Source organism: Trachurus japonicus, chromosome 21 (assembly GCF_045865225.1).
Source record: "Trachurus japonicus isolate A0001 chromosome 21, Traja_1.0".
NCBI lineage: Eukaryota > Metazoa > Chordata > Actinopteri > Carangiformes > Carangidae > Trachurus > Trachurus japonicus.
In genome coordinates, this window is record NC_140927.1 from 3,605,007 (window position 1) to 3,622,466 (window position 17,460).

Genomic DNA, 17,460 nt, shown 5'->3' on the forward strand with positions numbered 1-17,460 from the left:
ACAGAAAAAGGTCCACACTTGGTTTATATGGAATGACAGGGGTCCACTGTTGGTTGGTGCATAATGATACAAGTGCCCACTTAGTTAGCATGAAGTGAAATACACACTCCATCATGTATGAATAAGAAAGAAATAAGCAAAAGTGATCATCCGTAAGAGAAATTTTTCATCAAAACTTAACACAAACATTTCTAATAAAGTAGCACCAATAATGTTGTCATTATTTTTAAATTTAGGGTGCACTACTGCAACACACATATCTACAGTCTATTCATTTTTCCCCTACAAGAGTTTTATACTCCTTCAGGGGTCGACAATATAAATGGCCCGGTGGCCCGGACGTACTTTTCAAACCGTCAGGGCCACCAGAACGCTCCAAACACTGGCCCGGTGGGGCCAGTGAAAATAATGCCTTGAAAAAAATATAACAAGTAAATAAATAAATCTAATTTCACATTAAATCCCTGTGGTTTGAAATGATAACTGTCAAATCGTCTCGGTAATTAGTGCTAAGAGATCCCGACCCGATCAACGACAGAGACATCTACTTTCTGTGCGCAGCCAGCGCTGTGCCCTGGCACGTCAGCACCACCTGCAAGCAGCTGCAGCTGCAGCTCCAGCTCACTCACTGCTGCTGATAGAAGGTCGTCACAAGAACCGATAAAAACCTTTTTCTTAACCATGAAACTTCCCTCCTCCTCAGCGCGTCGGGTCGAGTCCTGTCGGGACCGACGCGAACGTTACACACGGGCCAGAGCTCGCGCTGGGGCGCCAGCTGTTCGGTGTGCGCCACAGCGGTGGCACGTCACGTGACATTTAGACCATAATAACAATAACAAAACGTGTGTAAACGCAAAACTGAGCTGAAAATGAAACAATGAGTCAGTTTTGCACCAATCTGTGGAAACAGCCTAAACGTGAATGAATGAGAACAACAGTTATATCACTGAACTACTTGGAGGATAAAAGTAATGACTACATAACTTCATGTTTGTGTTGAGGCATATTTACCATTTTAACTCTGTTTTTACTTCATTGTTAAACCACAGTGGAGGCTAAATATGTGAAACAGTTATTTATGTATTAAATAAAGTAGCCTGATGAATTTAAAAGCACTTTTTTTGACCTTCTTTAATGAAATTGAATGAAAAATATCTGATACAGGATATCAATCCTCAGACTCAAATAAATAACAACATACAAAAATTAAACACAAATATACCAACTCATACATAATCACTAAAATACATATAACAAAATAATCCCCCAAAATCTCAAGAAACTACAAGATCGTGGTATTGAATAAGTATCAAGAATGTTGGAAATTGACTAGTAATGGTATCAGAAAGTTCCAGCCTCGATGGCGAGACCGCAGGAATTGGCTGGGATATGTTGTTTTTCGTTAATATGGGGATCGATACCTATTGTCCGGGGCCAGTGGTTAGAATGGTGGGGCCAGTGATCTTCAAAAGCCACTGGCCCTTCCCTTATTGTCTACCCCTGTCCTTGACTGCATTGTTGTTATAGGAAAAATATTTGAATTAAAACTCAGGGTTTTAGGTCACATTTAATGTACTTGCATCATGAATCTGTATTTATGAGGATGTATTTTATTTACTGTTTTACATTACAGAAAAAGGTCCACACTTGGTTTATATGGAATGACAGGGGTCCACAGTTGGTTGGGGCATAATGACACAAGCTCCCACTGAGATAGCACGGAGCGACATACACACTCCAGCATGGGTGATAAGCAGAAATGAGAGAAATTGCTAAGTTTTAAGATACATTTTAAATCTAAATTTAATACAAACATTTGTAACTATTAATACACACAACACACACGCACAAACACATGCAAACACACATATTTAAACAAAAGTAGCACTGGTGAAGTTGTCATTGTAGTTTTTTTAAAACATGGGATGTACTGTGAAAACTCAATGGCAACCTATCAAGATACGTAAGGGAATATTTCAGTTATTGACATTTATGGCTCAACAATAAAACATGTATGGGAAAATAAAGGAGGCGCTGGGGGGTCATCAGTTTGTCTGAGATACAAGGGATAATTCTTCTAGAGGATGGATTAACCTCACTAAGTAATATGATATACCACTGCAACACACCTTTCTACAGTCTGTCAAGTTTTTGACTTACTGAAGTTTCATACTCCTTGACTGCATTGTTGTCATGGGAAAACTAAAATAACTAAACTCAGGATTCAACATGGTCTGATGGCCCAGAGCCACAAAGTGTTATTCTGTAGTCACCTAATGTCCCATATAGATGAAGCTCTGTGGTGGCCACCTATTGTCACTCTTCTACTTTTTAACAGCACATGGTTTCAATCAATTTTAATGTACTTGCATTCTATATCTATATTAATAGGGATGCATTTTACTTATTGTTTTGCATTGCAGAAAAAAAAGGTCCACACTTGGTTTATATGGAATGACAGGGGTCCACTGTTGGTTGGTGCATAATGATACAAGTGCCCACTTAGTTAGCATGAAGTGAAATACACACTCCATCATGTATGAATAAGAAAGAAATAAGCAAAAGTGATCATCCGTAAGAGTAATTTTTCATCACAGCTCCACGTTACACTTGTTCCAGGCTCTGCCCGTCGTTTTTCTCTAGAAATAGAAACTTTTTCCAACTTTTTTATCTCCCTAGCGATCGCACTCTTCTTCTCCTTCTTCTTCACTTCTTGCTCTGATCTACAGTCTCATTCGTTCTACACATCCCAGAAGCCCCAAAATTACTCACAGTGTGGGCGACAGCGTCCCCATTTACCAGCCGCAGAAAACTGCGTTTGACATATACAGTATGTACGTCAATGGCACTCAATGAGTTAAGTGGGAGATAGCTGATTCTAATCAAATTTATTTTGAAAACAAATAGTAGAATGGCAATCTGATTCAGTGATTAATTTGTTACACATTTGGGTTGCTTCTTAATGATTTTTTTATGTTTTAGTACCCAGCTAAGCACAAGTGTGTATATTCCTTACTATCTACAGTATGTATGTGCCTTGTAGGCACTTTACTTGCAAGTGTGTGTATGCAGTGTTTTATAAATCTGAATATTTTTTGTCACATCACATCTACCCCGACACTTTAGAGCGCTTCTGTCTCGACGCCGTGTTTGCCTTCGTTCTGACCTGAACACGGCATGTGTTGTTTGGGTTAGAAACATGCACATTTGCAAAGGAAAAAAAAGCTAAATCGATTAGCGGAATCATTAAGCAGGCACGCACACAATCCCAAGGAAATGATCACGTGGGAACCAGTTCTGAAGAGGAACCGGTTCTCAATTCCCACCCATAGACTTCAGTCTATGATGTGGACACAAAAGCATTCCTCTACATTGAAGTAGTGAAGTCATCAACACTCATGTATTTCACAGATCCTGGTACACATAAAGATTCTCTAAATTTCAACCAATTTTTTTATCTGTGAAAGACCCCACACATGAAGATAAAAAATCTGTGATTGAACAGTTTTGATCATATTGTGTGTGGTGTGCTGTGATATTCCAAACACAGCTCACCACACACATTAAGATTTTTCAGAATCTTGACCCTCCGGTCAGAAAACTCAGAAAGAGATCAGTATTGTTGTAGCTACTCTTTCGGGTCTATTTCCGGAATGGACAATGAGAGCGATGTAATTTTTTAAAAATGAAAGCGGGACACTTCAGCCTTTACAACGATCCCATCTGTGTGTGTGTCTGTGGCTTCGGACGCCGAGCAGTAAAGCGGCTGTAAGCGGCGGTCACATGATCGTTTAAACATGGTTGCTCTATTGCTGGCTGTTGCCGGCTATGATCGCTACCGTCTTTGCTATCGGCTATCAGGAAATCTCCCGTGTATGCGTGAATGTCTGTGTGAACCTCATGTAATGCCAGGGCTGCACCGTGGCTCTCTGTGGGATTGCCGGTGTTGTGTCGAGAAGTGGCTTGCCGCAGAGCTTGGCAAGCAGGCACTTCTCAGCACAACACCAGCTTTCCACACGCAAGATGACTTTTGATTTGTAAATACTGAACATGTTTAATATTTACGATTATCGGCGCCGAACGTTTTCCGAGGCGATTGTTGTGAGAATTTTGACTCTTAACACACCACACACTACAAGAGAATCTCATAGAATAATCTTAAAACCTTAGGATAATCGGCCGATTTTTGTCTTTGGTCGGAAGGGGGAAATCGGGGCAAAATCAGCCCGATTATCTTTATGTGTGTGGTAGGCTTAACTCTACCTCCACTCTCCACTCTAAATGTGGAACTGGCTTCTGAGAAGTGAGTGAGGGCTTTAAATCTGTGCCAGACGACTTGTGTCAGTCCTGACTGTCGGCAGTGTGGGGGATGGTTTCTTGTAGCTGACGATGGTCGTTAGCAACTCTGAAGGGCAACCTGGAAAAGACTAACATCCTTCAGCCAAGATCTTATATCCAAATCAGACTAACAGACAATGGAATTCCCCAGTCCTAGGTTGGCCATGTGCTACACACCTATGGACTTCTGTGACAACTGTAAAGAGTGGGTGTCCCAGCAATAATCCACCCTGTCAAGTCTTTGATGAGTTTTGTAAAGGTGTGTGATGCCTTGTGATCAGTATAATATTTTGTCAGCCTTTATATGATCTACCATTGTGTGCCAGTAGAAATGTTGTCTGAAATTAGGATTAATCAGATTTCCAGAGATACAGGGGATAAATCAGCTATAGTGGATGGAATAACTCCAAAATACCCACTGTTGAGCTACTGCAACACACATTTTTACTTACCAAACTATTAGCTCTACTGGAGTTCATGTATACCTGTCTGAATATTTTTGGTCCACAACAAAAATGAAAACTAAAACTAAATTTGTGTTTTTTTTCCTTCTGTATATTACACACTGTATCACATAGTCATACACATCTTTAGATGAAATTGGTGTATGATTTGAAACCTAATTTAAAGTTGTCAAAAGGTACAGGATTGGCACAGGATCAGAGAGTTTACATTAAGTGGGAAGTACACAATAAAAGCTGTATTCAGTTCACACTGGTGCTCAGCAGAAATGGGTCTGGTTGCTTTCAGGATGTGTGGATTGTACATTCAACAATCCCATATTACCTTATTCATAGCATCTGCAGTGGATTATAAACAAATTCAATTAATTGTGTTCAGAAGATGGTAAAACGTTATTTAATTCATTTATATTTTTAAGTAATTAATTTGTTATCTATTTTTGGTTGTTTCCTAATGATTTTCTTTCATTTCAGTATACCAGCTAAACACAAGTGTGTATATTATATATTATTATCTAGGTATAACCTTGTGCATGTTGTAGTAAGCAATGTGACTTCATTACATTTACACACAGTTTTCTAAGTAGAGTTGAACATTTTTAATGGGGTTTCAGTCTATGATGTGGGCACAAAACATTCCTCGACATTGAAGTAGTTAAGTCACCAGCACTCATGTATTTCACAGATCCTAACTTTAAGGTAGAGTTGTTGAACTGGGATCTGAGAAGTGAGTGAATGGAGTGAGAGCGGAGTGAATGCCAGATGACCTGTGTCAGTCCTTGAGTGTGGGCAGTGTGGGGGATGGTTTGTCGTAGCTGACGATGGTCGTTAGGTATTTTCAGGTTGGGCTTCAGAGTTTCTACCTTCTTTCAGCCAATATCTTATATCCAAATCAGACCAACTGAGACACAGGTATTCCCAGGTTTTAGGGTGGCCATGTGCTACCTACGCACCTATGGCCTTTGGTGACTCAACTTCTGTGGCAACTGTAAAGAGTGGGTGTACCAGCAATATTCCATTTTGTCTAAAGAATCGTCAGTTCTTTGATGAGTTTTGTGAAGGTGTGTAATTACCTGTTATAATATTCTGTGACAGGGCCTTTATATGAGCCACCATTGTCTGCTAGTAGTAATGCTGTCTGAGAACAACAATTAACATGGAATAAGAAATTAGGATTCATCAGATTGTCATGGATACAGGGAATATGTCAGTGTGTGGACGGAATAACCCCAAAAACCCCCCTGTTTTTTTTTTTTTTTTTTTTTGGCTTTAGCTTTAATAAAACTTGTTAGCTTAGAAATAATTGATGAGCACTTTTAAAAAAAACTTTTCATGTCATGTTCAGGTCATGTCCGAGAGATGATTTAGCCGAGAGATGATTTAGCCCCCTGTTAAACTACTCATTAAAAGGTATTTAGAAAATCAAGGGAAACAAAGGAACGCATAAATATAAAAACACATGCAAAGCCTTACAAAGCCTTGTAAAGGACAATTAGGACACAGCAAGAACTATACTCCTCAGACACGGTCCACACCACTGTCAACTTTTTTTATTTGTGTTGCAGCAGTTCAACATTGAGCTATTTGGGGTTATTCCATCCACACAATGCCTTATCCCGTGTATATCTGACAATCTGATGAATCCTAATTTCTTGTGCCATGTAAAGTAAGATGTTGTTCCCAGACAACATTTCTGGCAGAGAATGGTAGCTCATAAAAATGCTCTGTGACTCTATATTGCATGTACCCATGTTTCAGTCAGTCTGTTTTGAATGTAAGTAAGTGGAGTGAAATGCACACTCCATCATGTATGAATAAGAAAAAAATAAGCAAAAGTGATCATCTTTAAGAGAAATTTTTAATCAAAACTTAACACAAACATTTCTAATAAAGTAGCTCAGATAAATACAGTGGGGCCAGGCCGTTAAGTGCTTTAAAAACAAACATTAAAAGTTTAAAATCAATTCTGTAAGGGACAGGGAGCCAGTGAAGCGAGTTAAGAACAGGAGTAATGTGCTCACGTCTATTAGTGTTAGTTAAAAGACGGGCAGCAGCGTTTTGGACAAGTTGGAGGCGACTGAGCGAAGACTGGGAGACGCCAACATAAAGTGCATTGCAATAGTCCAATCTAGAACTGATTACTGCAACGCATGGATGGCTTTCTCGAGGTCGTGGCAGTTTAAAAACATTTTGACTGTGTGAATGTGTGTGGCAATAGTTTAACATAGGGATCCTCTCAATGAATTATCCCTTGTATCTCTGACAAACTGAGTGTGGACCTTTTTCTGTAATGTAAAACAGTAAATAAAATACATCCTCATCAATACATGATGCAAGTACATTAAAATGACCTAAAACCCTGAGTTTTAATTCAAATATTTTTCCTATAACAACAATGCAGTCAAGGAGTATAAAACTCTTGTAGGGGAAAAATTAATAGACTGTAGATATGTGTGTTGCAGTAGTACACCCTACATTTAAAAAATAATTACAACATTATTGGTGCTACTTTATTAGAAATGTTTGTGTTAAGTTTTGATGAAAAATTTCTCTTACGGATGATCACTTTTGCTTATTTCTTTCTTATTCATACATGATGGAGTGTGTATTTCACTTCATGCTAACTAAGTGGGCACTTGTATCATTATGCACCAACCAACAGTGGACCCCTGTCATTCCATATAAACCAAGTGTGGACCTTTTTCTGTAATGTAAAACAGTAAATAAAATACATCCTCATAAATACAGATTCATGATGCAAGTACATTAAATGTGACCTAAAACCCTTGGTTTAATTCAAATATTTTTCCTATAACAACAATGCAGTCAAGGAGTATAAAACTCTTGTAAATTGAAATTCATTCATTGAAAAATGAATAGACTGTAGAAATGTGTGTTGCAGTAGTGCACCCTACATTTAAAAATAATGACAACATTATTGGTGCTACTTTATTAGAAATGTTTGTGTTAAGTTTTGATGAAAAACATTATCTTAAGAATGATCACTTTTGCTTATTTCTTTCTTATTCAAACATATTACATATTAATGTATTTCCTAATAAGAATAATATGATATGATATAATATGAATAAGGTAATATGGGATTGTTGAATGTACAATCCACACATCCTGAAAGCAACCAGACCCATTTCTGCTGAGCACCAGTGTGAACTGAATACAGCTTTTATTGTGTACTTCCCACTTAATGTAAACTCTCTGATCCTGTGCCAATCCTGTACCTTTTGACAACTTTAAATTAGGTTTCAATTTATACACCAATTTCATCTATAGATGTGTATGACGATGTGATACAGTGTGTAATATACAGAAAAAAACACAAATTTAGCTTTAGTTTTCATTTTTGTTGTGGACCAAAAATATTCAGACAGGTATACATGAACTCCAGTAGAGCTAATAGTTTGGTAAGTAAAAATGTGTGTTGCAGTAGTTCAACAGTGGGTATTTTGGAGTTATTCCACCCACTATAGCTGATTTATCCCCTGTATCTCTGGAAATCTGATTATACCTAATTTCAGACAACATTTCTACTGGCACACAATGGTAGATCATATAAAGGCTGACAAAATATTATACTGATCACAAGGCATCACACACCTTTACAAAACTCATCAAAGACTTGACAGGGTGGATTATTGCTGGGACACCCACTCTTTACAGTTGTCACAGAAGTCCATAGGTGTGTAGCACATGGCCAACCTAGGACTGGGGAATTCCATTGTCTGTTAGTCTGATTTGGATATAAGATCTTGGCTGAAGGATGTTAGTCTTTTCCAGGTTGCCCTTCAGAGTTGCTAACGACCATCGTCAGCTACAAGAAACCATCCCCCACACTGCCGACAGTCAGGACTGACACAAGTCGTCTGGCACAGATTTAAAGCCCTCACTCACTTCTCAGAAGCCAGTTCCACATTTAGAGTGGAGAGTGGAGGTAGAGTTAAGCCTACCACACACATAAAGATAATCGGGCTGATTTTGCCCCGATTTTCCCCCTTCCGACCAAAGACAAAAATCGGCCGATTATCCTAAGGTTTTAACTCATTGAGTGCCAACCACGTAATTTCTCGTTTTTCGTTCCCATGCGTTGAGTGCCAAAAACGAAATTTTTCGTTTTTTGCTTTTTTTTTTAATTATGAAAATAGACACTTTAATACACATTATATGTAAATTTGGGGACTCTACGACGAGGAGAACTGAAATAGATGACGATCAAAGTCACATGACAGCTCATGATCTGGAAGTTTTTATCATAACTCAGCTTCTGCAAACGGAGTTCTGCATGCAGATGCAGCGCAGCTGCGCCGCAGCTGCTCTGCTCTCACCCGCGAGGCTGCAGCAGCTGGGAGCTGAACCAGGAAGCTCTCAGCCGACAGTCCCGCCCGGTCTTCATCTGGAGCAACACCGTGTCCTCCCCAAAGTCCTCCCGCGGTAAAATCTGATGGTCTCTGGGTCAAAGCAGACCGGCACCACCGACCCGTACCACAGAAGGACCACGACCACCGGCGGGACCGGTGTTCGCGAGCCGCTGTGGCCGGCAGAGCCTCACGTTCCGCGGCGAGAGGCTGTGACACGGCACGGTGCGTCTGTGTTATTGTTGTTTAGTGGCGCCCCCCCCGCCCCCGATGGTGGTTTTGTGAATAGAACAACAATTGTTGTGTATATTTATCTTATACGAGCCCTTTGATCCAGAAATGCGAGTGTGAGAAGAGCGACAGGCACAAACAGAACACCTTTCATAAAAGACGCTCTATCTCCTTTTCTAGAAAAAAAGGAGGGATTTTGGTGAAACCCAGCCATGTTTAGCTTGACTTTTCTCAGGAACGGAGGCACGTAGAAACAAACGGTTTGTGGCCATTTGAAGGATAAAGTTAAACCTTTCAAATGAGCCACAGTATGTGTTGGTGGCAATAATATAGAATACACTATGGCTCTAAAATAAAAAGTCAAATATGGTCTAATTTGCCGGTACACTTGACTAAAACTTTGGAAAGGAGCGCGGCACTCAATGAGTTAAGATTATTCTATGAGATTCTCTTGTAGTGTGTGGTGTGTTAAGAGTCAAAATTCTCACAACAATCGCCTCGGAAAACGTTCGGCGCCGATAATCGTAAATATTAAACATGTTCAATATTTACAAATCAAAAGTCATCTTGCGTGTGGAAAGTTGGTGTTGTGCTGAGAAGTGCCTGCTTGCCAAGCTCTGCATGCTGCTCGCGGCAAGCCACTTCTCGACACAACACCGGCAATCCCACAGAGAGCCACGGTGCAGCCCTGGCATTACATGAGGTTCACACAGACATTCACGCATACACGGGAGATTTCCTGATAGCCGATAGCAAAGACGGTAGCGATCATAGCCGGCAACAGCCAGCAATAGAGCAACCATGTTTAAACGATCATGTGACCGCCGCTCACAGCCGCTTTACTGCTCGGCGTCCGAAGCCACAGACACACACACACACACAGATGGTATCGTTGTAAAGGCTGAAGTGTCCCGCTTTCATTTTAAAAAAATTACATCGCTCTCATTGTCCATTCCGGAAGTAGACCCGAAAGAGTAGCTACAACAATACTGATCTCTTTCTGAGTTTTCTGACCGGAGGGTCAAGATTCTGAAAAATCTTAATGTGTGTGGTGAGTTGTGTTTGGAATATCACAGCACACCACACACAATATGATCAAAACTGTTCAATCACAGATTTTTTATCTTCATGTGTGGGGTCTTTCACAGATAAAAAAAATTGGTTGAAATTTAGAGAATCTTTATGTGTGTACCAGGATCTGTGAAATACATGAGTGTTGATGACTTCACTACTTCAATGTAGAGAAATGCTTTTGTGTCCACATCATAGACTGAAGTCTATGGGTGGGAATTGAGAACCGGTTCCTCTTCAGAACTGGTTCCCACGTGATCATTTCCTTGGGATTGTGTGTGTGCATGCTTAATGATTCCGCTAATCGATTTTGCTTTTTTTCCTTTGCAAATGTGCATGTTTCTAACCCAAACAACACATGCTGTGTTCAGGTCAGAACGAAGGCAAACACGGCGTCGAGACAGAAGCGCTCTAAAGTGTCGGGGTAGATGTGATGTGACAAAAAATATTCCGATTTATAAAACACTGCATACACACACTTGCAAGTAAAGTGCCTACAGGGCACAAACATACTGTAGATAGTAAGGAATATACACACTTGTGCTTAGCTGGGTACTAAAACATCAAAAAATCATTAGGAAGCAACCCAAATGTGTAACAAATTAATCACTGAATCAGATTGCCATTCTACTACACTCATTGAGTGCCATTGACGTACATATACGTCAAACAAAGTTTTCTGCGGCTGGTAAATGGGGACGCTGTCGCCCACACTGTGAGTAATTTTGGGGCTTCTGGGATGTGTAGAACGAATGAGACTGTAGATCAGAGCAAGAAGTGAAGAAGAAGGAGGCGACGAGTGCGATCGCTACGGAGATAAAAAGTTGGAAAAAGTTTCTATTTCTAGAGAAAAACGACGGGCAGAGCCTGGAACAAGTGTAACGTGGAGCTGGAGGAAAGCTTAGCCACAGATACTATTAGCATAGCTCCAGCATGAAGTGATTTTATTGTTGAGCCATAAATGTCAATAACTGAAATATTCCCTTAAGTATCTTGATAGGTTGCCATTGAGTTTTCACAGTACATCCCATGTTTTAAAAAAACTACAATGACAACTTCACCAGTGCTACTTTAGTTTAAATATGTGTGTTTGCATGTGTTTGTGCGTGTGTGTATTAATAGTTACAAATGTTTGTATTAAATTTAGATTAAAAATGTATCTTAAAACTTAGCAATTTATGTAATTTCTGCTTATCCACCCATGCTGGAGTGTGTATGTCGCTCCGTGCTATCTCAGTGGGAGCTTGTGTCATTATGCCCCAACCAACTGTGGACCCCTGTCATTCCATATAAACCAAGTGTGGACCTTTTTCTGTAATGTAAAACAGTAAATAAAATACATCCTCATCAATACAGATTCATGATGCAAGTACATTAAATGTGACCTAAAACCCTTGGTTTAATTCCAATATTTTTCCTATAACAACAATGCAGTCAAGGAGTATAAAACTCTTGTAGGGGAAAAATTTAAAGACTGTAGAAATGTGTGTTGCAGTAGTGCACCCTACATTTAAAATTAATGACAACATTATTGGTGCTACTTTATTAGAAATGTTTGTGTTAAGTTTTGATGAAAAATTTCTCTTACGGATGATCACTTTTGCTTATTTCTTTCTTATTCATACATGATGGAGTGTGTATTTCACTTCATGCTAACTAAGTGGGCACTTGTATCATTATGCACCAACCAACAGTGGACCCCTGTCATTCCATATAAACCAAGTGTGGACCTTTTTCTGTAATGTAAAACAGTAAATAAAATACATCCTCATAAATACAGATTCATGATGCAAGTACATTAAATGTGACCTAAAACCCTTGGTTTAATTCAAATATTTTTCCTATAACAACAATGCAGTCAAGGAGTATAAAACTCTTGTAGGGGAAAAATTAATAGACTGTAGAAATGTGTGTTGCAGTAGTGCACCCTACATTTAAAAATAATTACAACATTATTGGTGCTACTTTATTAGAAATGTTTCTGTTAAGTTTTGATGAAAAACATTATCTTAAGAATGATCACTTTTGCTTATTTCTTTCTTATTCATACATGATTGAGTGTGTATTTCACTTCATGCTAACTAAGTGGGCACTTGTATCATTATGCACCAACCAACAGTGGACCCCTGTCATTCCATATAAACCAAGTGTGGACCTTTTTCTACAACGTAAATCAATGAATAATTCCTATACAGATTTATGACTCAAATACATTAAAATTAATTGAAATCACATGCATTTAAAAAGTAAAAGTCTGACCATAGGTGGCCCCAACAGGGCTTCATCTATATGAGATGTACGTGGCCAAAAAGTAACTTTTTGTGGCTCTGAGCCATCAGGCCATGTCAAACTGTGAGTAGTTTAAGTATTTTCCCATGACAACAATGCAGTTAAGTAGTATAAAACACCAGTACAGTGAAAAATTAATAGACTGTAGAAATGTGTCTGGCAATAGTTTAACATAGGGACTTTGTGAGATTAATCCTCTCAATGAATTATCCCTTGTATCTCTGACAAACTGATGATCTCCCAAACCCTCTGTATTTTCCCCAAAGATAACAAATTGCCGTGCCAATACTTTAATATCAGTTACTCTTTGATGGTTTACTTCTACATAATATATTATCATAGGTTGCCATTGAGTTTTCTGTAATATAAAACAGTAAATACAATACATCCTTATGAATACAGATTTATGATGCAAGTACATTAAGATTACCCTAAATCCTAAAACCCTCTATTAAAAAATGAATAGACTGTAGAAATGTGTGTTGCAGTAGTACACCCTACATTAAAAAAATTATTACAACATTATTGGTGCTACTTTATTAGAAATGTTTGTTTTAAGTTTTGATGAAAGTTTTCTCTTAAAAACTATCACTTTTGCTTATTTCTTTCTTATTCATACATGATGGAGTGTGTATGTCACTCCATGCTAACTAAGTGGGATCGTGTGTCATTATGCATCAACCAACAGTGGACCCCTGTCATTCCATATAAACCAAGTGTGGACCTTTTTCTGCAGTGTAAGTCAACTAATAATTCCTATACAGATTGAGAACACATGTATATTGTAAAATTGAAACCCTGTGCTTAAAAAAACTGGACAAGCAACAATAGCAAGGTCAATTATTTTTAATGTTTAATCAGAATTCAACAGAAATGATCTAAATGACCATTTTATTTAAAATTTTGTTATGGGTGATCATTTTTTTCAATATTTTAAAATTTCTATTATACCTAATACAGTGTTGAGTTTAAACTTAAGACATCCATGAAAACGGAACCTTTATATTTTGTTACAAAGAATAACAAATTATGTTTCAAGGTACTGCTGTGTTCACTAAGGAGCCTGTTTGATAGCCTCTCTACAGTCTGAAAGGCTGCCAGGGCTGCAAGTCGTTCACACTATGGAGGAGTGTAAGAAACGACGTGTGTGAATGAGTCGTTAAAAACCCTGCTCCAGCCTGCCGGGGCACTGCTGAATATGGTATTTTACACACACACACACTCAGGTCCCCTCTTGGCTAAAGTTTAAAAAATTAACCAGAAGGTTTTTCACATGATTTTAAGTTGATTTAAAGCATGTCCAACAGGGGACCTAAAAAAAGTCCCCTGTTGGCTGCTTGGTCCCCTGTTGGTGAATGTGTAACGACGCCGATGTCCCCTCTTAGATAGGAACAACAGTGCACACACACACACACACACACACACACACACACACACACACACACCATACATCACATCAACACACCATACATACATCACATCAATAATCATATAACGGGTTAGCTTTTATTATAGGGAAGTTATAGGTATATTAAGAGTCTCACTCTCTACACAACAAATGCAGTAATGTTAGCTACCTTACTATACTAGCTAACATCAAAGTACTAACATTACTTTGCAATTAGCTAAATTGTGCCTAGCCTACTTTGTAACAACAAAGTAGGCTAATTTGATGACAATAATACTAACGTTATACTCTATCACAGAAAACTCATGGATGTGGAAAATAAGTTCATAAATGAAGATAATACTTACATGTATGTTGCTGTGTAAAAATGACCTCCTGGGTGGTGAGACTGCTGACATTAGATGTTTAAGTGGGACAGTAACAGTATACTGACAGTCAGTGTTGATGAGAATCAAAGGTTCCTTGGAAATTCCATAGGAAATGCTTGGGGTCATTTTTGACCCCGCTTATGGAAGAGTGGGGTAGTGATACAAAAACTGCAATTTCTTAAAAGTAATGAAATATTTTTAAAAAATACAAATGGCCTCATGTCACAAACATGTTTTATGAGGAATACCTGGAATATGAAATTATAATTACTTTTAATTTCAAAGATTTTGAAGAATAACAACGCATGGGGTCATTTTTGACCCCACTTATGCATCTAAGGGTTAACGAACACCTGTAACCAATTGAGGGTGGGGGAGGGGAGCAGAATTCAACATCACATAACAAGATTGCTCAGCCTGGATTTGAACTAGTGACCTTGGGGTTGGCAAGCGGCCACCTTACCAACTGGACTACAGACAGAGTTGTGGAGAACTCTCAGCATTGGGCTGAATGAGAGCAGAGAGCTCCCTGGCTGCATTTAAAAAATATTTAAAATTATTATCTAAGTCTCTTTGCATTTTTGACCAGAATTTTAGCCAGAAGACAAGTGTGGCTACAAAACTGGAGAAAATAATTTGTCTAGAGTTTAATTTGCAGAAAAAGTTAAATATTTTAAAAAGTATAAATAGTTAAAAAGAGAAAAGTAATGCCGATAAAGTTCAAAAAAAGCTGCACGTTTTGATATATGAATTGTTGAAATAGCACAACACCTAACACACTAACCATATGGCCACAGAGAACCTGAGTTACAATGACCTTTATACTATGAGGAATCAAAAACTGTCCAATGACAGCTGAATAATTGGAATCAAAAGTCAAGCAATGATGTGAAATGACTGAGGCAGGAATCAAACCCATGACCATATGATCACTAAACCTTTACTCTGCCACTCGGCTACAGAGAGCACACTGCTTTCAAGACTGTTGTCATTCATTGTAATGTGATGATGTGCTGCAAACTGGTATGAGTAATCAAGGAGATAACAAACACCTGTAACCAATTGAAGGCGGGGGAGGAGAGCAGAATTCAACATAACATAACAAGAGTTCTTCCCTTGGATTCGAACCAGTGACCTTAGGGTTGGCAAGCAGCCACCCTAACCCCTACACTACAGTGGGGTTGTGGAGAAGGGAGGTTGAGACTTTGATGAATGTGAGATTTTTCAATGATGCTTACAATAAAAAGAAATGAGTATAGATTAGCCACACCAAGTAAGGAGAGGACTTTTTTGTGACCTGTGACTATTTATTGGTGAATTAAAATGAATTAAAAAGCACTTAACAGCAAGTTACAAAGTTGAGCTCCTTCTCCTGCTGATGTGAAAAAAATGCATTGGGCTGAATGAGAGCAGAGAGCTCCCTGGCTGCATTTAAAAAATATTTAAAATTATTATCTAAGTCTCTTTGCATTTTTGACCAGAATTTTAGCCAGAAGACAAGTGTGGCTACAAAACTGGAGAAAATAATTTGTCTAGAGTTTAATTTGTGGCCATGCTGACAGTTTAGCCAGAAAAACTCTAGAATGTTTTTTTGCCTCTATCCACTCTGACACCACTCTAGCTCTGCTCGTTAGACGCAATACACACCCATTATAAAGCTGAAAAAAATCAGAAAAAGTTAAATATTTGAAAAAGTATAAATAGTTAAAAAGAGAAAAGTAATGCCGATAAAGTTCAAAAAAAGCTGCACGTTTTGATATATGAATTGTTGAAATAGCACAAAGTATGAAGGACTAGAAGAAGACCGTAAAAAGGCGGAAGAAAATGGCCAAACAGAAGAACAACTAGGAAAAAATCCACACAATAACAGTAGTGGGCACTGGTCCCTGCAGCTATTTCATAGCTGTTGGGACTAGGGATGGGAATCGAAAACCGGTTCCTCTTCGGAACCGGTTCCAACTTGGATCAATTCCTGGAATCGTGTGCGTGTCTGCTTTAACGATTCCCTTATCGATTCCGTTTGGTTCAGAAACTCGCGCATTTGCTAAGAAAAACAAACAAACAACACACGCTGTGTTCGAGTCAGAACAAAGAAAACACGGTGTGGAGGCAGAAGCCTCAGTCTGGGGGTTGAGTGGTGTGACAGCATCGCCTGTGCACCTGTGTGTGCAACCCGGCCGACACTGTGTAGTGGACACGTGGGCTGCTCTCACGTCAAGAGTTGATGTCGCTGTTTACTGGATTGTTATTTTTGCGAGCCTCTCCCCCCCGCGCGACCCGACGCCGGCGTCGGGCCAGTGTGTTCCTGGCTTTAGTTGATCAGCTCCAGGTGTTTTACAGCTGTTCTAGAGCCGATCGCTAGGTTACACAGCGCCCACAAAGACCCGTTATTCTACCGGACTGAACGAGAGATTAATGACGTTACGTTACGTTAAAATCTTCATTATAAATGAGGGTGCTTAGTGTTTATATCCAGATGTCACTGTTCTCACAAAATAAAGTTAGTGGCATGTCTGTGTGGAGCGGAGCTGCTGACAGATGCAGCTGACAGTGACGTTTCCTCATCACTAACCTGTGAGCCTCCATCCGGTCCTCCCTCCCTCACGTCGTGAGGACAGGACAACGTATCCTGAACAGGCTACATGTCTATTCTTTCTGTTTTTCTCTCTTCATTTCCAACCACCTCGTTTCAGGTTTTGCTCGTAGCCACGTGAAATGGTGCGCCCTGTGTCTTTTCTCTCGCGCGCTCTCTCTCTTTCGCTCGCTCACTCGCTCACTTCGCATAAAAACGAACGTTATGAAAACAATAATTAGTGAGAAGAATACAGCTGCGTGAAAACCATCAAATGGAAACAGATAAGTTAAGACAGTTACATTCCTCCTGTGAGCACAGCTGCCCCACAGCCACAGTGGTCTATAGTGTT